The 22,092-nt window shown below is 41.7% G+C and overlaps 1 protein-coding gene and 1 non-coding gene across 2 annotated transcripts in view; one reads left to right on the top strand and one right to left on the bottom strand.

Annotated features, from left to right (window-relative positions):
* CHN2 (chimerin 2) overlaps window positions 1-22,092 on the top strand; it is a 325,755-nt gene that overhangs the window by 228,726 nt on the left and 74,937 nt on the right. The gene's annotated exons all lie outside the window — the stretch shown is intronic.
* TRNAK-UUU (transfer RNA lysine (anticodon UUU)) lies at window positions 15,237-15,309 on the bottom strand. The gene has a single exon. It is a non-coding gene; the product is annotated as a tRNA-Lys (tRNA).

The raw sequence follows: 22,092 nt of genomic DNA, 5'->3' as shown, positions 1-22,092 counted from the left end.
CACTGTTATGGTTCTTTTTATTTATTTTTATATTTATATAATTTTTATATATTTTATATTTTTGCCTTGTTAATTCCACTTCCTCCTTCAGTCTGCTCCAGGCCATGTTCTTGACTGTGCCTGTCCATATGAGGCCCTAGCATAAACATAATGGAAAGACTTTGGGACTGAAATAAGAGCTCCAAGGGAACGCCTATGTTCTCTGAATCACAGGACTTCCCAGGACTCACAGTGGAGAGAAGAGGGCAGTGATACTGGCATTTATTTCATGCTTGTTAGATATCACTTCAGGGATGGTCACACTATACAGAGTTATCTCACTTGATAATTAATTGGTGCTTGATGGCTCAGTGGGTAAAGACTCTGCCTGCAGTGCAGGAGATACAGGAGATGTGGGTTCAATCCTTGGGTTGAAAAGATCCCCTGGAGGAGGGCATGACAACCCTCTCCAGTATTCTTGCCTAGAGAATCCCATGGACAGAGGATCCTGAGGGGCTACAGTCCAAAGGGTTGCAAAGAGTCAGACATGACTGACCGTGTTACTTAGCTTAGCTTATAATGTACCACTCACTTCCCCAGCCCTGAGTGGGCTACTGGCAGAAACCCTCTGCTGAAGAAAGGAGCTTTTGCCCAAAGTCACATCTTCCTTATTAGAGGCAGTCCACATCCAATGACCAGTTAACACAGAGGCATAAAATCTCAGCTCATTGCCCCAGTTTAGGACAACTGTCAGGACCAGCCGTGCTTCAGAACTCCCTGGGTTGGCTGAGTCCTTTGTCAAGATTGCATCATAGCAGCAAGCATCTCCCCTGCCCAGTCCTGCTTCCTTTCCTCCTCCTTAGGCATTGATTCTGAGAGTGCGCCCTAATAAACTTCCTGCACCTTATGCTCACCTTGGAGTCTGCTTCTCATGGAACTTGACCCACGATAATCTTACAGGGAGTATGAAATCTCAGGCTACAGACTAGAGGTGGATAGTAACCACTCTATTTTCTTTTTAACTTCTGTCTCAAGCTTCCATGCTGCCTAATAGTGGTATCTTAGTCTTTGTCAGTTCAGGGATTCCCCTTCCCTCTTCTTCTGAGTTACATCCTCTCCATGGGACTTCAGGAGTTACCCCCTCTCTGTGCCAGCATCCACTGAGACACTGTGTTCTATCCGCTCCCTGGTTTCTGGTCCATGCCCTATTTGCAGCCACCTGCTTCTTGGCTCAACCCCTGGGTCTCTCCCTTCTGGCCCCTTCTCAGTGCCACATCCTTGTGTCTGCTGCGTGGGAGCGGCCATTCTCTTACCTCTCATCCATGCTCAGCTACTTTGAGATACCATGAAACTGCTGAATCTTCTATTACAGACATGATTTCCTTACTTCAAAAAAAAAAAAAAAATGTCATGTGGTTAATGTTCCATTGCTTAGCACTAAAGGTTCTGTTCAAAGTAAACCATTTAGAGTTGTGCAGAATGTCCTGAAGAAGCAATTATTTTTTGGTGTCCTTGGGTGTAAAAAGGCCATCACATATGCTGTTTTTCTGCAGGAATAGATTTTAAATTAGCTCCATGCAGTTGTCCATGTTCTGTTAGCATATATCTATTGAGCATCTTCCATTTGCTGGTTGTTCTTTGAGACTCTGAGGACAGAGTCTGTAAACAAACAGAGGAAAGGCCTCTGGTCTCAGAGGGTTTAGAATCTGCCTCCCTAGACTTTGTTGGCAGGCATTTGGTCCCCACTAAGCCAAGACTTCTTCAGCAGTGATTTCAACATTGAGTGTGACCAGTGAGATGGCATTTGTCCTTGTTTCCTGTGTCATGGTTATGTGGGATCTCACACTCCACATGTGGCCACCTCCCAAGGAGACATCAACACTCTCTGCGCAGTTGATTGTCACAACCGATGTCTCTGTAAGGAGTCAGCGGCTTACATAGAATATCTCCATGAACTGGCAGTACACAGGCCACATCTGGCTAACAGACATGTTTTGACTGGTTTCTACACTGTTTTTAAAAAGTTCTGACTTTGGAGATTTTATAAACAAACTCACATTTCTGTTTTCTTTTATAAAAAAAATCAGAATATCTAGTAGTTTGAGGTTTACAGCCTCACCAGGCTTCTCTGTCCATGGGATTCTCCAGGCAAGAATACTTGAATAGGTTGCCATTTCCTCTTCCAAGGGATCTTTCCTACCCAGGGATCAAACCTGCATCTCCTGCATTGGCAGGTGAATTCTCTACTACCTGAGCCACCTGGGAAACCCCTCATGTAGCAATAAACCTAGAAAGTTAGTAGCCACCCCCACTCCCATGGGGCAGATCCTTTGCAGTTTATTACAGTTCGGTCAACCAGCCAACTTCTCTCCTCTACTTTCCCTCCCTGGCCTCTGGAGGCCTATTCCTGCAGGATTTTATCTTTACATTAACCAAGACTAACAAAGCCCATCCTGGGCCTTAATGTATTGTCCCCACATAGTATAGTATTTGCCTGACTGTGCTCTGGCATAACATTTTCTACCCCCAGTGACTCAGACGGTAAAGAATCGGCCTGCAATGTAGGAGACCCTGGCTCAATTTCTGGGTCAGGAATATCCCCTGGAGAAGGGAATGGCAACCCACAACACTATTCTTGCCTAGAGAATTCCATGGACAGAGGAACCAGGTGGGCTACAGCCCATGGGGTTGCAAAGAGTCGACTGAGCGACTAACACTTTCACTTTTTTCCACCTTTATTAAGCAATTGTATAAAAAACAGTCATAGGACACACTTTATAACAACTTCTATGGTAGTCATTGGTGCTCTTCATGAGATACTGGTTGTTCATGTCTTTTCTGGGCAATACTAGAATGCACAACTTGATCCCCATGTGGTTGGGTGGATAGGAAATAATGTGTAGAATTTAATCTGTGATACAAATACATCATTTCCAGGCCCTGGCATGATCTGCCAGTGCAAGATCCTCCAGACTTTCCTTTCCTCCAGCAGTGGCAGCCAGGATGCACCCAAGATGATATCTGCTGTCAGCCTGTGTCCCAGAAAGAAGAGACATGGAGCAGAGTCCCCAGCCAAACAACAGAGACTATGTAGCATGAGTGAGAAATAGATCTTTGTTCACCGTAACTGAGATTTGAGGAATTTTTTTTTTTTATTACTGCAGCAGACCCTAGCTTATTTTGAGTGATACAGTCCATAAAAGAGATTTCTCTTAGAGAACTAGAAATAATCTTTTTCTCAGAAGCTAGTTTCCCTTATCTTAAGGACTGTAAAGAATCTTCTTTAGCATCTAGGAGTCTCAAAGTCATCTCTTACCTAAGTGTAGGACCATGTGATATTTGGTGGATATTCTAAATATTCCCCTAACTCAATATTTTAAAAATGTCTTATCTTATTTTAAAGAAGCTTTTTTAAAAAGAAAGAGCAAGATAGAAAAATAAACAAATAATTATATCCATAGAGGTTACTTTCAAATATATGTATGTGTCCATTGGAAAAAAAATTTTTTAATCCCTTAAAAAATATAAGACCTGAGAATTTGCTACACATATTTTACAGGGTCTGTGGTGAGTGCGGTATTTAATTCTAGGACTTTCTAAGACATAAAAGTAGATTGTGAGAGAGGTTAGTAGAGTACATGAAACATGTCACCTTAAAAAAGTTCTTAGCGTTTCTGTAACTTATAATAGCAAACGATTATGAATTACTAGTTTTAAAGTTCCCAGTGGTAGATTGAAAATATTTATGTGGAAATATGTGGTTTGGGTTTCTTTTGTTTATTTTTGTTTAGTGTGTAGGAAAACTTACTGGTGCTTAGGGTTACTTGTCACAGGAATAGGAACATAAAATAGCAGAGACAATCTCACTTAAGCAAGTACCCTGGGACAGACACTATGTCTCTTGAGTTACCCTCTCTGTTAGTTTTGTACTGCTATATAACAAATTGCCATACATTTAGCAGCTTAAAAAAACACTCATCAGCTTACTCACAATTCTACAGATCAGACATCCAGGTGGATTCAGTCAAGTCCCTGCTCAGAGTGTGGCAAGGCCCGGGACAGTGTGGGTCAGGTCGAGGCCCTAGGGAAAAATTCACTTCTAAACATTCAAGCTGTTGCCTGAATTCAGATCCCTGAGGCTGTAGGTCTGAGATTCTCACTTCCTTGCTGGCTGTCAGGTAGGGTCTGGTCTTGGCTCCTCAAGGCTATCATTACTTCTCACGTGGTCGCTTCATCTTCACATCCAGCAGTTCAACACCCAGTCCTTCTCATACTTCAGATCTTCCAGATTTCTCCTTCTGCTGCCAGCCAGAGAAAATTCCTACTTTGAAAAGGCTCAGGATCATCCACCCAGATAATTTTCCCATCTTAAGATCAATTGATTAGTAGCCATAATTACAGCTGCAAAATCCCTTTTACCACATAACATAATTTTGCAACTCACTGCTGTGTAAAGAATCAGGTAAGTAACACCAAGTGGTAAGGTCATGGAGCCACCTAGAATTCTGCCTACCAGCCCTCAAACCCCAGCATTGTACCACTGATCTCCCAGAACCCTCAGGAACTCCTTTCCACCTATTCGTTTCCACCAACCCTCATCTTTTCTGGAGAATCCAAAGCTAGTTGCTACCCATATATCTGTTTCAAGTAAGCAAGTCATTAGTGCAAGTACATGTTTCTTATTTATGTCTGCTTTGCTTGTCTGGAGTATAAGGTATGAGGTGGTGCTGGGTAATATGTAGGAAAGGTGAGTAGGCAGTATGACGAAGTGACTGGGAGCAAGAACTCCAGAACTAGACTTGTTTATTCACTGCACAACTTTGACTATTTCATTTCACCTCTGTGTGCCTCAGTTTCTTCATCTCTAAAATGGAGACTATAAAAGCAACTACTTCATAGGATTGTTGAAAAGATTGAATGAGTTAGTATGTATAAAGTACTTAAACAGTGCCTGGTATAGAGTTGCCACTACATAAGTTAATGTTTTAATTAGAATAATGGCAGCTGCTAAAACACATAAATCCCCAAATCTTAGTGGCTTAATGCAATCAAAGGTCATTTCTCATTTGCATCATAGTTTAATGGGGGTGTTTTTGGTGGATAGCCTTCCATGAGGTCATTCAGGAACCAAGGCTCCCTATATCCTGTTGTTCCATCTTCCTCTAAATCACTGGATCTCAGAGTATAATCCAAGGACCCTAAAGTCCCTGAGACCTTTTCAGACTAACTCCACAAGGCCCCCTTTTCTAGATTTTCATCTGGAAAGGTTTGGATTTTTTTTTTTCATATTCTTCAACCAACACAACATAACAGGTAGAATAAAAAAGCATATGTGAAGGCTCCCCTGGTGGTCCAGTGGTTAATATATTATTAACCTTGCAATGCCTTGCAATGCAAGGGACACTGGTTCGAGAAAATCCCACATGCCTTGGAGCAACTAAACCCATGTTCCACAACTATTGAGCCTGAGCTCTAGAGCCTGTGAGCCACAACTACTGAACCTGCATATTACAAATACTGAAGCCCACGCACCTGGAGCCTATGCTCTGCAACAAGAAGAGCCACCACAGTGAGATGCCCGCGTACTGCAACTAGAGAATAGCCCCAGTCACCACAACTGAAGAAAGCCCATGTGAAGCAACAGAAGCCCACCATAGCCAAAAAATAATAATAATCAGCACATGTAACAATCCAACTGTCTTCTAAGTTAGACATTAGAGCTTGAAAAAATGTGAAGTAATACCACTTTTGCCACTAGATATTTTTTGTTTGGGCCAATAGGGTTGATTTTTATAAAAACATTATTTTATTAATAATTAGGGATTGTGGTGTTTATAATATTTATATTTTTATTTTTTTAACAAATAGGATTCTAAAATATTCTTGATAAGTCCTAATAGATGTAACCCATAGAAACAAAAACATTTTGGGGTCCTAAAAAATGTTTGGAGTGTCAAGGGTTTCTGAAAACCAACAGTTGAGAATCCAGTGATACAGATTATGGGAGACTCTTCCAATCCTCTGGCTGAGCAAACTCAGAGAATGGTGTCAGGAGGTTTCTATGATCCTGGAAGCAGTACATGACCTCTGCTTACACTTCGCTGGCTGAAACTCAGGCACGTGGCTGCACCAAACCAAAGGGAGCCTAGAGAACGTTGCAAGCTTTTGTTCAAGAGACAGTAGAAAAGGGTTTAGTCACCATCACACAGCCTTTACTGTATTTGACCATCGTCAAGGGCTGTTTGGTTTGGTTTGGTTTTTGGTTTGTTGTTGTTGTTTTTTTTAACCCCACATATGTATCACACATATCTTGTTTAGTATTTTCCAAGAGCAATAATATTTGGCTAAACATACTCAGACAACTTCAAAAAAAATGTTAGGATTGTAACATGAGCCTACTTTTTGCCCTAGTAGTTTAGAAGTTGGCAAAGACTTATCTGAAATAGCAAAGCATTTAGCCAAAGAAGTAAAAGAAGAGATATCAGTCTCTTTTAGAACCAAACCCAGCCAGGTGATTAAATAGTAAGAGTGAAATGTTCTATAAACATTTATGATCCCTTTTAAAACCAACAGTGAGGGATAACTGGAGCTAGATTAAGAGGTTCTTTGTTTTGTTGTGGGTTTGATTTGGTTTTTGCTTTGATATCTTATACCACTCACAAAATCTGCTTTGTAAATTGAGAAATTGATAACCTTTAGCCACCTACAACATAAGTTAGCCTTCTTACACTTTGGGAAACAAAGCCTGAGTTACAGAGAGATGGGGGGAGACCCCTAGCCCAGGGTTCAGTTGCCTGGAGTTTGTGGTTAAGTTCTAGAACACTAAAACTTTGAGAGCAAGATTTGAGTGGGTACTAGTATTTGTTGTTGTTTAGTCACTAAGTTGTGACCAACTCTTTGTGACCCCATGGTCTGTAGCCCACCAGGCTTCTCTATCCATGGGGTTTTCCAGGCAAGAATACTGGAGTAGGTTGCCATTTCCTTCTCCAAGGGATCTTCCTGACCCAGGGATGGAATCTGCGTCTCCTGCTTGGCAGGTGGATTCTTCACCACTGAGCCACCTGGGAAGCCCCAGGTGCTAGCCTAGGCTTACACAAAATTGTAAGGTGGAAATTTGATTTTTAAATTTGCTGTGACTAGAGTAAATTTAGATATTTATGTTACCTATTTGTGTGAAAATTTGCATGTAACAGTATGCTTTTGTGCTATATGTGAATTTTATCATATGGTAGAGACTCTTGTATAACTTGCACATTGTATAATAATTCGTAGCTATATCTTTGCTTTCATATGTTCTTTGTGCTCTAGCTTATTGGAGGTATAAGACCTTGCTAAGGAACATCAGTACACTGTTCCTAGGAAAAAGTCAGCCTACTTATGAGTCTTCCCTTTGTGAGATCGCTTCTATTGTGTTTAAAAGAGAAGCAAGCTTTGCTGAGGATATAAAGTTTAGTATTTTCTTAGTGTTTAAAGGTCACAATTCTTTGTAAATAACAGAGTCTGGCTAACAGATTTTAATCTTCAGGGCATTTTTTTGTTTCCTTAACAGAGGCCAATGTGGGTGGTTTGAGGACAGTTTAGCGCAGGTGGTTTCATTGTGTACCCAGGCTCTTTGATTCCCCCTCTGCCAACCCCCACCCCACCACCCCACGTACGGCCTTCCCTCTCGGTTTGGTCAGCCAGTACACAGCAAGATCATTGCTCCATGATCAATGGAACAGACAGCAAGGGAGGTGACAGAACACAGGGACTGTCCCATTCCTCCCTTCACAGGAGAAAGTTTCTCCCCAGCAGACTTCTCATCATATCACACTGACCAGCGTGGGACCCAGGCCTTTTCCTAGGCTGGTCAATGACAAAAGGGAACAGGGAGCCGTAACTGGCTTGGACCAGTCTTGACCAATTCTCTCTGGATCTGGGTGTACTGTTGCCCAAACCAAATCAGGGTCGAGTTGACAAATGAAAATAAGGGGAAAGTAGCTGTGAGCAAAGAATCAAGACGATTTGCCCCCAGAGGATAACCAGCAAAAGTGCTCCTTGTGTGTGGAACAAACACAACTCAGAGAGGATAAGCAGAGTACAGCTGCCCAGTTAAAATGCCTACAGGGGGACTTCCTGGTGGTCCAGTGGTTAAGACTCTGAGCTCCCAATATAGGGGGCATGGTTTCAATCCCTGGTCAGGCTAAGATGCTGTATGCCTGCATGACCAAAATAAATAAATAAATAAAATGCCTGCAGTTAGAAAAGTTTTCTCCTGCTATTGGAATAAAAATTCTGTCATGCAGCCTGCGGAGAAGGCAATGGCAACGCACTCCAGTACTCTTGCCTGGAAAATTCCATGGACAGAGGAGCCTGGTGGGCTGCAGTCCATGGGGTTGCGAAGCTGGAGACGATGAGCGACTTCACTTTGACTTTTCACTTTCATGCATTGGAGAAGGAAATGGCAACCCACTCCAGTGTTCTTGCCTGGAGAGTCCCAGGGACGGGGGAGCCTGGTGGGCTGCCATCGATGGAGTCGCACAGAGTCGGACACGACTGAAGTGACGCAGCAGCAGCAGCATGCACCCTGACTCATCTAGTCACTTGCAGCTAGTAGAAAATTCAACCATCACTTTCAATCTCAAAGCACAATCTGGTTTTTTGTTTGTCTTTTATTTCTAAAAAATATTTATTTATTTGGGCTTCCCTCATGGCTCGGTGGTAAAGAATCTGCCTGCCAATTCAGAAGACACTGGAGACACGAGTTCAATCGCTGGGTCAGGAAGATCCCCTGGAGGAGGAAATGCCTACCCACTCCAGTATTCTTGCCTGGGAAATCCCATGAACAGAAGAGCCTGGTGGGCTACCGTCCATCAGGTCGCAACAAGTCAGACATGATTAAGTGACTAAGCATGCACACATCTATTTATTCACTTGGCTGCACCAGATCTCAGTTGCAGCATGCAGATTCTTTAATTTTCACCTGCAGTGGGCTGTGGGATCTAGTTCTCTGACCAGGGATCCAACTCAGGCCCCCTGAATTGGGACCTCGCAGTCTTAGCCACTGGATCTCCAGGGAAGTCCTAACAATCTGGTTTTCTTTCTTTTTTTAAAAATCATACTTATGTATTTTTGTTTATTGATTAGAAGCATTTACTTGAATTTGTGTGTTAGTTAATCAAGTTTCTATTTTGAAATATCCCAATCAATTCATTTCAAGACCTTTTCTAATCCATTTGTTTAAGTCTCCAATCGGGTTTTAAGAATTAGAATTCCCAGTCTTGAATCATACTAGGAAGTCCAAGTGTCTCTCCCCCAGCCCTGGCTGACAGAGAGGATGCCTGCTGCCTTGGAAGGACTGTGACCAGCTTGTTTCTTCCCCCACACTTGTTCCCCAGCTCACTGCCCATAGCATAGGATGCAGAGATGGGGGAGAGCTCTTACTTGACTGGTATTATCATAGGAAGGCTTCACAATCAATGGGCCTGGTAAGCACATTTTTGGGTTATGGAAGTTGCCCCACTAGACCCTTCTGAATGCAATTCTTATGAGGTGGATATTACATAAGTGACCGTATAACTGATCTTCCAAACTAAACAGTGAAAGTGAGAGTGTAGGGGGTGAGGATGGAGGAGTACTCATTTAACCAGACCAGTTGTCAGGAACTGGAACCACTGACTGTCTGGAGCCCTCAGGGAGAGTAGCCAAAGGTCCGCCTTGGCAACGCACCTGTGCCTTGCAGTGGCCTCCTGCCCCACAGCCCCTGCTTTCCCAGCTTCCCCTTTCAAGTTCCTCTAATGCTCCAGATTATCCTAATGGCCTGACTTGGAAAGATTCCCTTTCCGCTGTGTGACCCACTTCTGGCCCGCAGGTAGCATTTACTTACGGTTTCTCTGAGTTGGATAGAAATGCCGTTTCTTCCCAGATGCAGCCCACCAGTCTCACCCTGCAGGCTCACAGCCCCTAGGATCCGTTCTGAGATTGTTCTGGTTGCCTCAGCATCAGTCAGATACACCTCCATTGCTGCAAGAGTCAGGGGCTTGGGACCTACAGCTGAGTCAGCCCAAAGAGTCTCCTCTTGAAACCTTTCCCAGTGTTGAAGAACCTCCCACTTTCTTATCCTGCTCTGTGCTGGGAGGGAAGGGCGTCTTAGAGTTCTGAACTAGTTTTCACTGGTTCTTTTGACTCTCTGTCTTAATTCCATATTTACTCCTAAGGACAGACATTCAGCAATAACCTCTTGACCCAGAAGCATGAATGATGTGTTTTTCTGTAACATGTGATGTTCCTAAAGGCCCCTGGAGTTCTGTCGCACTGCAAACTCCCTCAGTGAATGGCCCCAGGCTAACTGGTATTCTAGTCAACTGCTGCTTGCTTCTCTTCCCCTTGACGGCTGTGAACTCTAACCACCACATTTCTCTCCCTGTAAATTCATTGCCTCTAGTTTGCTGGCCAAAGAAAACCAGAAAGAAATGAAGCTCTTCAAGGTTAGCCAATTGAAAAATCCCAACTCAGAAATCTACATGTTACTCACCCACTACACCAGAGATATAGATGATCTCACTGCTCAGAACTGCCACCTCCTGCTTTTCCTTTGTGCTCTGGGTACATGAAACTCTTGGAACTCTAGCCTCCAGTGAATTGAGGCATAGTTACAACTTGAGGCCTTACCCAAAGTGCAACTGGGCAGCAAGAATTTCCCTGAAGTCCCTGCATGCATTGATGAATTCGTCACATGCATTGATAAGTTCATTGTGCTCTTGTATTGGGGAGCCAACCAGAGGAAGAGAGAGGGCTATCTGTGTGACTGGGGTGTGGGAGTGTGGGCGTGTGTCTGTACTGGAAGGAACCAACATAATTAGTAAATACATATGGAAATTGAATAGATTTAACTGTACCTGTCAATTAAACAGCCTGACATTTAACTAACATTTTTAAAGTGAAGATCAGAAGACCAAAAAATGTTAAATCACTTTATAATAGTCCCTGGAATATTTTGGATTTAGCTATGCATCATGGGTTGTTGTTGTTGTTGTTTAGTCACTAAGTTATATCTGACTCTTTTGCAACCCCATGAGCTATTGTCTGCCAGGCTCCTGTGCCCATGGGATTTCCTAGACAAGGATACTGGAGTCAGTTGTCCTTCCCTTCTCCAGGGGATCTTCCTGACCCAGGGATCAAACCCACATCTCCTGCATTGGCAGGCAGATTCTTTACCACTGACCCGCACGGAAAGCCTACATGCATCATGGGTAATCCTCATTTATTTCCTGTTATTGTTTTGTTCATAGAGTATTTTCTTTTTTTTTTTTTTCATAGAGTATTTTCAACAGCTATTTCTGGTCTTTTGGAATGTAATTATGTTTTTTTCTTGAGCTATAATTTGGCTGCTTCAACCAGAAGGAAAAAAGGTTTGTGTGGAATCAGAGCTGACAGTGGAGAGTCTGCAGCTCTGACATGCCTCTGTTGACTCACAGCTCTGTGACTCCTGGTGCAGAAAAAGTCATTCCAAAACACAGTGACCAAAGAGAAGTGCAGTTCTTGCACAAAACTTTTCCATCAGAGGAACCAGCTCTTACTGGCAGAAGTGGGTTTTTTTAGTGGTATTTCTTCTATTCAGGGTTTATGCCAGAAAGTATTTGTTCTGCACCTTGAGTGCTGAATGCATGCGCTGTAACACTGTGGGCATAGATTTCTTTTTTCAGGTACATTTTGAGTGGCAAAAAGTGATGTGCACACAAAAAAAGTAAAATCCAGGGTATGGTTGACTTATGCTCTGTGTGATTATCATGTTTAGAAGCCCAAGAGGAACCTTTGGGGTATCAAGGAAAGACCTCCAGGGGGAATGAGATTGAAAGATATGTGGAACTGGGATAATGAGACTGAAGGGAATTGGCAGGAATCAAAGTCATGGAGGTAGGAAGTTCCAGGTTATCTTCCTCGGTTGACTATATAAATGATCATCTGCACTCGGGCAAATCATCTGTACTCGGATGTGTACCTAGACCTTTTAAAGTTAAATGAGACATACTGAGTAAACCCAGCTGTAAGGTCACCTGATTAAGAAGGAGTCTTACAGTCCTCTTCTAATCTCAACAACAAAGAGATAAACTGGGTAACATGTCCTCCTGTGCAGTGAGCATTGATTTATCACTGAGAATCTTCCTTCTTCTCTGCTTTTTTCTTGTTTCAAATCTGGTATTTGTTTTCTTAATAAAAAGTATATTAAGATCAATTAAGTGGTTAAGAGTGCTATACCTGACCAGAAAAGGCTGTGCAGTTTCACCTTCCTTTTTAAACATCTTCATCCTTGGTCCTGCGTCATCACACCAGTCAGCTGTGTGTCACTCATGTGTTTCTGGTCATCTTGGTGACTTTACATCCCAGTGGGTTACTGACTGAAACCCCCATTTTCTGCCCTGGGAAATGCAAAAGCCTGTATTGGTTTCCCAGGACGACCATAACAAAACACTTGGGTGGTTTCAAAAAACAGAGATTTATTTTCTCAGTTCTGGAGGCTAGAAGTCCAAAGTCAAAGTGTGTGTGAGGCTGTGCTCCCTCTGAAGGCTATGGGGAAGGTTCTTTGCTTGCTTCTTCCTAGCTTCTGCTGGTTGCCAGCAACTCTTAGTGGGACGTTAAGGCGTATAAGACACATCACTCCAATCTGTGCCACCATCTTCATACACAGCTCTCTCCCAGTGTATCTCTTTGTTCAAATTTCTCTCTTCTGCTAAGGACACCAGTCATTGGGTTAAGGGCCCACCCTAATCCGGTGTGACCTTCTCTTAACTTGATTACATTTGCAAAGACCCTATTTCCAAAAAAGATCACTAACACAGGTTAAAGGGGTGAATGTATCTTTTTTTGGTGGGGGATACAGTTCAATCCACAATAGGCCTAAAGACACAATACTTGCCCTCGGGAAACTTGCCATTTACGGTATTCAGAAAAGATACAAACAGACCATCCACAATGAGAGAAAAACAAGAGTAATCAGTAAGTATATCCTATCCAGTCAATTTTTTTAAAGAGCCAAATGAGGGAAAGCAAAAATCAGTGCTCGAGGAAAGGAAAGTGACATCCAGTGTGTGGTCCAGGGACCAGCAGCATCCACATTGCGTGGAAACGTGTTAGAAATGCAGATGCTCTGGTTCCAGCCCAGACCTATGGAATTAGGTACTCTGGGGTTAGGCCCAGCAGTCGGTATCTGAAGCCAGGTGACTGTCCTGCAGGCAGAAGTTAAGAACCATTCATCCAGAAATTCAGAAATGTCACCTTCCTTAAAGCTGGAATGGATAAGACTGTGCAGAATCTCAAGGCTATGGTTTTTCCAGTGGTCATGTACGGATGTGAGAGTTGGACTATAAAGAAAGCTGAGCACCCAAGAATGGATGCTTTTGAACTGTAGTGTTGGAGAAGACTCTTGAGAGTTCCTTGGACTGCAAGGAGATCCAACCAGTCCATCCTAAAGGAGATCGGTCCTGGGTGTTCATTGGAAGGACTGATGCTGAAGCTGAAACTCCAATACTTTGGCCACCTGATGAGAACAGCTGACTATTTGAAAAGACCCTGATGCTGGGAAAGATTGAGGGTAGGAGGAGAAGGGGACGACAGAGGATGAGATGGTTGGATGACGTCACCGACTCACTGGACATGAGTTCGGGTGAACTCTGGGAGTTGGTGATGGACAGGGAGGCCTGGTGTGCTGCAGTTCATGGGGTCACAAAGAGTCAGACACAACTGAGTGACTCAACTGAGCTGAAGGAAATCTTTAAGCTGAGGCAGAATGCATGCACATTTCTCCATATCCTAACCTACTGGGAAAGCCTGCCACACATTTTTTTTTTTTCATGCTTTGGATCATAGCGAGGGGTGAAAACTAGATTGGTTAATTCTAGAATAGAGTTAATCAGCGCAGCCTATTCACTAAGGTGCAGGATGAAGTGATCCTCTCACTAGGTTCTGCTCACCCTAAGGTTGTGACATCTGTATTGCAAGGTCAAAGGCAGTGTGTGTGCCACACCCTGGGCTAAAGAATGCTGAATACGGGAGCCATGACCCTCTTGCCTTCATATTCCTATCAGTTCTGGGAATTTCCTGAAGGGGAAGATTTGGATTCAGTGGGCCTGTGCTGAGGTCCAAGATTCTACATCTCTAACCAGCAACCAGAGATGCTAAAACTACCGGGTCCCAGGATGCCCCTTCCCTGACTCTGTCTTTAAACAGTAGGACTAGACAGCATGTTAAGGACCTCACTATTTATCCACACTTTTAAAATGGGTAAATTAGCTTTTATACCACTGTACTTATATTTGAATACTCTGTTTGAAAACTAAATATTTGTTTAACATTGAACATGTTTAAACACTGATGAAAAAAAGCAATCATTTTTTAAACCATCCACGAGCATTTGTGAAGGTAGAGTTTTACCTTAGACTTTCATTGTAGCTATATGCCAAATGAGAGAGGCCCCAGTGTCCCTGACTTGGCTCTCTGAAGAGCAGCCTGATGCTGGGGTGAATTAAGTGACTTCTGACATTTAGTGGTATTTGGTCTCATGCACGCAGAAGTGTTGTGCCTGCTGACTCACCATGTGAGACAACAGGAGGAAGTATCCAAATTCTCCATAAATTATGAAGAACAACATTTGTCCCCAGAGTTGTTAGTCAACTATATCTGTACAACCCAAGTTCCTAAGACTTCTGATTCTTTCTTTAATGCACAGAGGGAAAGTATTTGAGTAAAAATACTTTATTTCAAGTGGATATGCAATGAAATTGATTCCTATGTATGTGTGTTAGTCGCTTAGTCATGTCCAACTCTTTGTGACCCCATGGACTATAGCCCACCAGGCTCCTCTGTCCATGGGATTCTCCAGGCAAGAAAACTGGAGTGGATTGCCATTTCCTTCTCCAGGGGATCTTCCTGACCCAGGGATTGAACCTGGGTCTACTGCATTGCAGGCAGATTCTTTACCATCTGAGCTATAGACAAGTTCCTATGTATGGGGCTCTCAATACGTTTAAAGTGAATTCCCAGGGTTTCAAACACTTTTTAAAGTATAGTTGCTATATGATATTATAGTTACAGGCATACAGCATAGTGATTCACAATCTTTAAAGGTTATACTTCATTTATAGTTATCATAAAATATTGGCTATATTCCCCATGTTGTAGGGTTTCAAATTTTTATATCCCAATTGCAGCTTTTTTAAAGGAGAAAATTCTTTACCATCTGAGCCACAAGGGAAACCCTAAAGATAAAAAAGAAGATAGCATGCCTGAACAGGGACTCGAACCCTAGACCTACAGATTAAAAGTCTGATGCTCTACCAACTGAACTATCCAGGCCCCTGCTCTATTTCATCCTAACATTTGCATATAAAGAAATACATACTTGTCCTGTTTTTTTAATTAATTTAAATTTTAAAATAATTTTTGTTTTTTATTTTCTTACCATATAGTTTAAACATTATGTTTTCATTGTATACAATTAGAAAATATACATTTAAAAATCATTTGTTGTATATCCCTAAACTGGCCTTGCAGAGACATGTATTGTTTTTATCTACCCAACACTTAAGCCATTTAAAACCATAATAGACCCCAGTGGCTTCTTCCTGCTAAGGAGTTTAGCATGATTTCTCTGATTAGATAAACCTTTGTTTAGGAGAATATCTTGACAGGTCATTTATGAAATGGAAAGCTCTCAGGAAAGGGCTGGAAAAGAAAAAAGAAAAATGGAAAGCTACCTTTTTCTTTAAATGTTTCAAATTTATATGTATATAAAATTTATAGTAATAGTATACATAAAATTGTTTTGGATCATTATATATATATATATAGAGAGAGAGAGAGATAGCACAAGCTCCTGGACTGTTGAGCAGGTGAGGTCAGAGCAAGAAGCTAGAGCTTTGTCAGGAACTTCAAAGAACACAGACTTTGATGAACAATTTTGGGTGGTTTGCTAGGTGTTCCTTTAAAAACACTGTTCTTCCCCCATCCCTTACCCTGTATCTTTAGTAAACTGCTTCACACATAGTTTCAGAGTGGAACATGGGGGAATAAAGGAAATGTGGTGATGGATAATATAGGACAACAGTGGGCAGAAAAGGGATAATCAGTGCAGATATAAAACTAATTGTAATTTTAGCAAAAACAGAGAATCAGATCCTGAGCGATAGAGGAACACATCCCACAACACCCCCTCTTCCCTGATGCCCAGAAATATTCTAAGGGCCACTGAGTCTTCTGCTGGTGGCAATAAATACCATTCAGATTCAAGAGATTCCCTCCGCTTTACTTCAGTGCTAACAGCCAAGTAACCCTAACACTCATTACCTGACAACTCACGTCTGCTTTTTCTCTCATAACTATTTATTATGAACATTTTTCTAGATTACCAAGTAATCCTTAATAAAGTCATTTCTAACAACTGCATAGCAATCCATTGAATGGATGCACTGTAATTAATTTAACCACCCACTCTGGTTAGATGTTTCAGTTCTTTTTGTCTTCCGTTTTAGAAACAACTCTGCAACGAAAATTCTTGTAGCTAAATCTGTGCAAATGGGGTTTAACTATTTCTTGAAGTTAAATTTCAGGTACCTACTTTACATTTTTGCACACAGATTAAAATGTATAGCCTATATAAGTTTCCTTTCTTTGCACTGTGTTTTTGTTTTCAACGACATTTATTTTTGACTGTTTTGGGTCTTCACTGCTGCGTGAGCTTTCCTCTAGTTGCAGAAAGCGGGGGCTTCTGTCCAGCAGCAGCGCTTGGGCGTCTCACTGTGGTGGCTTCTCTTGTTGCCAAGCACAGGCTTCAGAGGGCTTGGTCTTCAGTAGTTGTGGCACGCGGACTCAGCAGCTGCGGCTCCCAGGCTCCAGAGCACAGGGTCAATAGCTGTGGCGCACAAGCCCTGGTGCTCTGCATCATGTGGAATCCTCCCTCATCAGGGATTGAACCCATGTCTTCTGCATTGGCAGGCAGATTCTCTACCACTGAGCAATGAGGAAAGCCTCTGAACAGTGTTTTGTAAACCTCTTTCCTCAATTATTATCCCATCAAGGTCATGTTTTTGTTTTGTTTTGCTTTGAAGAAATATCTTTACACTTTGTATCTCACTTTGGGACTTTCTGTTTTAGATGACCATTACTGGTTGATTGAACAACCTTTATGGGGAGTAATAATAGAAACTGGCATTGTAGAAACAATTGTGCACAGCTATTCAAAATGTCCATTGAGGGACTTACAGTCCAATGGTTAAAACTCCCTGAATCTAATGCACAGGGTGTGGGTTCTATCCCTGGTTGAGGAACTAAGAGCCCACATGCCACAGCATGGCCAAAAAAGAAAAATCTATTGATTTGTTGCCCTCACCTCTTGGAAAGGAACAGATAGAGTTTTACTATAATTGCAGTTCTGTTAATCCACTGACTGGCCTTGTTACCAGAGACACCTATTTTCCTGAAAGCAGAGAACTAATGAATGTGGTGTTTGCCTCATTCATCTATTATTGGGCATGAAAAGAACTAATATTTCTGAAGAACGTGTTACTAAGCATATCTGGGGGTTTGCCTATATTGGATTTCAGTGTATGAAGAAAGAGACTTTCTCGGTTGTGCAGAAACTGAATAACAAGGAAGTCTTGTACCATGAATACCCAGGGATCAAACCCTTCATTACAGGCAGATTCTTTACTGTCTGAGCACCAGGGAATTCCATGAATCTCTACACACGTGTAATGGCCATTGAAATAGCACACTGGACATCAGACAACAAAGGACAGTGTCTGGAAACAAATGAGGGGAGCACTGTGACCGCCCCAGCTTACTACCTTTAGCAAGTCCCCAGGCAGTGGTGTCAGGAGAGAAGTTCAGGCAGAACCCAGAGGACTGTGAGATGCAGAGATGGAGCTGAGAGTCCAGGGACCAAAGCAGCTGGACTTCACAGGACCGAGTGAGGAGGCAGGAGACCTGCACAAAAAGAGGCACCCGGAGATCTGGGTTCCTGATGGGGGTCTCCTGACGTAGTCCGCAGATCTCAGTGCAGCCGAGTCGGCAGTAGCAGGGCATGGGTGTGAGGAGACTAGCCAAAGCCAGGGAGGAGCCATGCAAAGGGTTAAAGGAAACATTGCAGACGCCCATACCGGGCCAAGAACAGTGGCTCTTTCCACCAGCCAGGCTTGAAGAACATTTATAGGAATACTAAAAGACCCAGCACCCAATAAGGCAAAAATCGGAATATCTTTCATCCAGTGAAAAATCACAGATATGGGAAAAGACAGAAAAATACAACCTATAATGAGGAGACATATCAATTCAGAACTAACAGAGATGTTAAATGAGCAGACAGTGTCATCGAAATGGGCACTATAACTGTATTCAGACTGTATTCCATATATTCAAAGAGTTCATGATATGTATATAAAAGATCCAAATCAAACTTTTAGACATGAATACTACCATGTTTGAAATGAAAAATATACTAGATGGTATTATCAGCAGACTAGAAGTGACAGAAGGAAAAACAGAGAAATTGAAGACAGAAATATAAGATATCCAAAGAAGAATTTTTTTAATGAAAAAAGTTTCAGTGAGCCATGGGACAATTTCAGCTGGTCTGATATAGTTTGAGTTCCCAAAGAGCTGAAAAAGAAAGAATGGACAGAAAAAAATCTTTGAAGAAATAATGGCCAGAAATTTTCCAAATTTGATGAAAACTGTAAACTCAGGGATCCAAGAATCTCAACAAATGCCAAGCAAGCACCAAAATCTACACCAAGATATAGCATAATCAAATGGCTGAAAATCAGTGATAAGAGGGAGGGTCTATCAAGCAACATGAAGAAACTTTCTGGGATGATGGATACAAATGCATTCATTTTCTTAAATGTGGTGGTAGTTCTCCAGCTGTGCAATTATGTTTGATATGTGATGTCAGTGATAAGTGAAAATATTTCAAGTTGTATGCTTTAAATTTGTGTGATCTGTTATATGTCAGTTATATTACAAAAAAAACCTGATCAATTTTAAAAAGCAAACAAATAATAATTCAACTATGGCTTCAAGTGAGAATGATGGGGAACTTTGTAAAAATACAAAGCAGTGTCCTTAGAGGTTCTGGTTCACTTAGCCTGGGATGGGACCCAAGATCCATATTTTTTAAAACCTGGCAGACAGTTCTTATTGGCAAGCTTTTTTGAGAATCATTGCCGGCAGGAAATTTCAGAAACTTCCCCCATTAACCTGATCTAGAGGCTAATGACCTTTATTCTGAATAAGTAGCTTCATATTTCAGGGATGTGGCCACTTGACACACAGTGTTAACATCTGAGTTCTGGGTTTCCTGTGTCCGGTCTTTTTCCTTGTAGGCATACAATAAGGAAAACTGTTTTATAAAAGGATGGATTTTTGATACCTTTTTCCTTATTTTTTTAAACTTTCTGGATTCCCCCCCACCTTAGAACATTAACTGCTTCTAATATTCCCAGGACTCTGTGATAATCATGCTCAAATTGGGTCCTTTGATTTTTAGCTCCAAGAAGTGACTTCTTAGAAGTACATTGTTGATGTTGCAGGTCAGAGATGGTTTAGAGAGTTTAGAGAACTTCTAAACTCTCCTTAAAGAGGCACATGGCAGCTTTATCCTCATTCTTTTATTAGTTTATACCTTAGCATTTATGTGTCCTACTATGTCACTTCCCAGTCTACCCCAGGCTTTTAGATACAGTCCAGTCTCCCTAATATATGCTGTAAAATTCTACATGAGCTAAGCCTGCCTGTCTCACTTCCTTACCTTCTTATTTCTAGCCACACTTCTGTGATGGATCACCCTCTAACTCACTTTCAGCTCCTTGAAAATTCCATTCCCTTTGCCTGGAGTACTGTCCTGGACTCATTCTCAATACACGGCTATCTCCATCTCATCCTTCAGAGAAGGCTCTGTGCTCCTAGAGCACATTACCTACCCATCTTAAAGTTAATTATAAAATTATATATAATACATATTAATTATAACTATGCAGCATGCAGTTATATTTTATTATATAATTAACATATAATTTATAATATATTTATATAGTATAGCATATAAATATATTATGTGAATATAGAATTATATACATAATTATATTAAAATTGCTTGTTAACTTGAATTATCACTAACTTGACTATAAACTCCTTGAGGACAGGAACCAGTCCTAGCTTCCATCACAGGGCCTAGACTGGTGAGCTGTAAATTAGAAATGTGAGGATTGATAAGGGGCAGGGTGGCACCATTTACTTACAGTACATTTGTGATTTGCAAATCACCAGTTTAGGTCTAGGAAGTTACCCTTGAAACTCAGCCATAGGAGCTCCATACTATAAGAGAGACTTGATAACTTTGCAAAGTTAAGTTTTTTCTGTCCACTCAAGCTGAGCAGAATAAACCCAGAAGGGATAAATGAAATGGTTTCCTATTTTTTCACACACAGAGAGAAGCAGACAACTGGAGAATTATAAGAAAAATGGAAGTCTCTTAAAAAATTAAGTTTTATTAGGATTATATATAAACCCAATGAGTGTCAGAAAAATAGTCTATGTGTCAGGAAGCTCAATTTGAAGAGGAGATAACAGAAAGTAAATTTGAACTTGTACTTAAATCATCAGAAATAGTTAAACTTCTTATGGTGGGGAATAACTTAGAATCTTTCCTTTGTCCCTGGAACAGGAATAAATAAATTGTATTTTGTAAATAAAACTTTATAGGAACACAGCCATTCCCATTTGTTGAGGAATAGACTTTTATTTCAGTGTTGACTAAAGTGATTGTCCTCCAATGGCAGAGTTGAGTAGTCCCACAGGACAGAAACATTTGGCTTGCAGATCCTAAAATATTTACTCTTGACACCTAACAGTGGCTGGCCCTCTGCCTAGGAATGAGTGATGCTGCTTACATTCATTCCAAGTCATTGATGGAGCTCTACTTTTGCATTGAGCACATGCCTAGCACATAGTTAACGCAAATAAACGTTGGCTGTGATTGGTAGTATGGTGGCTGGGCACTGAGGAGCAAACACTGGTCTATAGGCACAGCTACGGACCCTCTGCACAAGGCGGGAACACAGGTGTTCAAGGCCTGTGGCACAGTTTGGGCAACAGCAAGCAAAGAAAAAAAGGCTACAGGTGGGTGGTAACCCGGTGTTTACACTGCGCTAAAGAAAACCACTCTTGGGGAATATTTGTATCACTTCCTTTTCTCTACCTCCAGAAAAAAAGGATGGAGGGCCAAACTCAGTTTGTGGTTAGTCAGTATTTCACTCTGAGTTTCATGAAGTGGCTTCCAGGATCTTCCACAATGGACGTGGTAGAGGTTTCAGAAGTCCAGGGTGTGTATTTTACTTTCACCTGATGGATATCCTTCAGGCAAATAGGCAGGTTCATTTCATCTATTTGCAGGGCACACACATCTTCATTCTCCTCATGAAGCTCCAAGTAACCCAAGAGGGAACACTGCAGGAGGTGGGGAGTGAGTGGGTCCTTAGAATGTTGTGGTAGGTGGAATAATGACACTAAAGATAGCAGGACGTAATCCCTGGAGACTGTAAACTTTATTTGAAAAAGGATCTTTGAAGGTGTGCCTAGATTAAGGCTTTTCAATGGAGAGATTATCCTGGATTATTCAGTCTTCTTATAAAGCCACAAATGTCTTTATAAGAAAGAGGAAGAAGGAGATTTCACAGACAGGCACAGAGGAAAACTCAATGTCAAGATGGAGCACCAAGAGAGTTTGAAGATGATGAAGTGATGTAGCCAGAAACCAAAGAACATCAGCAGACACCAGAAACTGGGAAAGGCAAGGAAGAGATTCTCTCCTGGAGCCTCCAGAAGGAGCGTAGCCCTTGATTTTGGCTCAGAGAAACTGATTCCTGACTTCTGGCCTCAGAACTACGAGAGAATAAATGTGCATTGTTTTAAGCCACCAAGTTTACAGTCATTTGTTACAGAGGCATAGAAAACTGATTTGAGGAATAGTGTGTGCATTGCTTTATTACTTTGTGTACAATTATAAACTAGAAAGAGACAGAGAAGCAAAAGGCCACTCCACTTTTTCTCTATCCTTACGAGAAGGGACAGATATTATATAGT

The sequence above is a fragment of the Dama dama genome, chromosome 18 (assembly GCF_033118175.1).
Source record: "Dama dama isolate Ldn47 chromosome 18, ASM3311817v1, whole genome shotgun sequence".
NCBI lineage: Eukaryota > Metazoa > Chordata > Mammalia > Artiodactyla > Cervidae > Dama > Dama dama.
The sequence above is the reverse complement of the archived record's forward strand: the minus strand, read 5'-3'. Positions and strand labels throughout refer to the sequence as shown.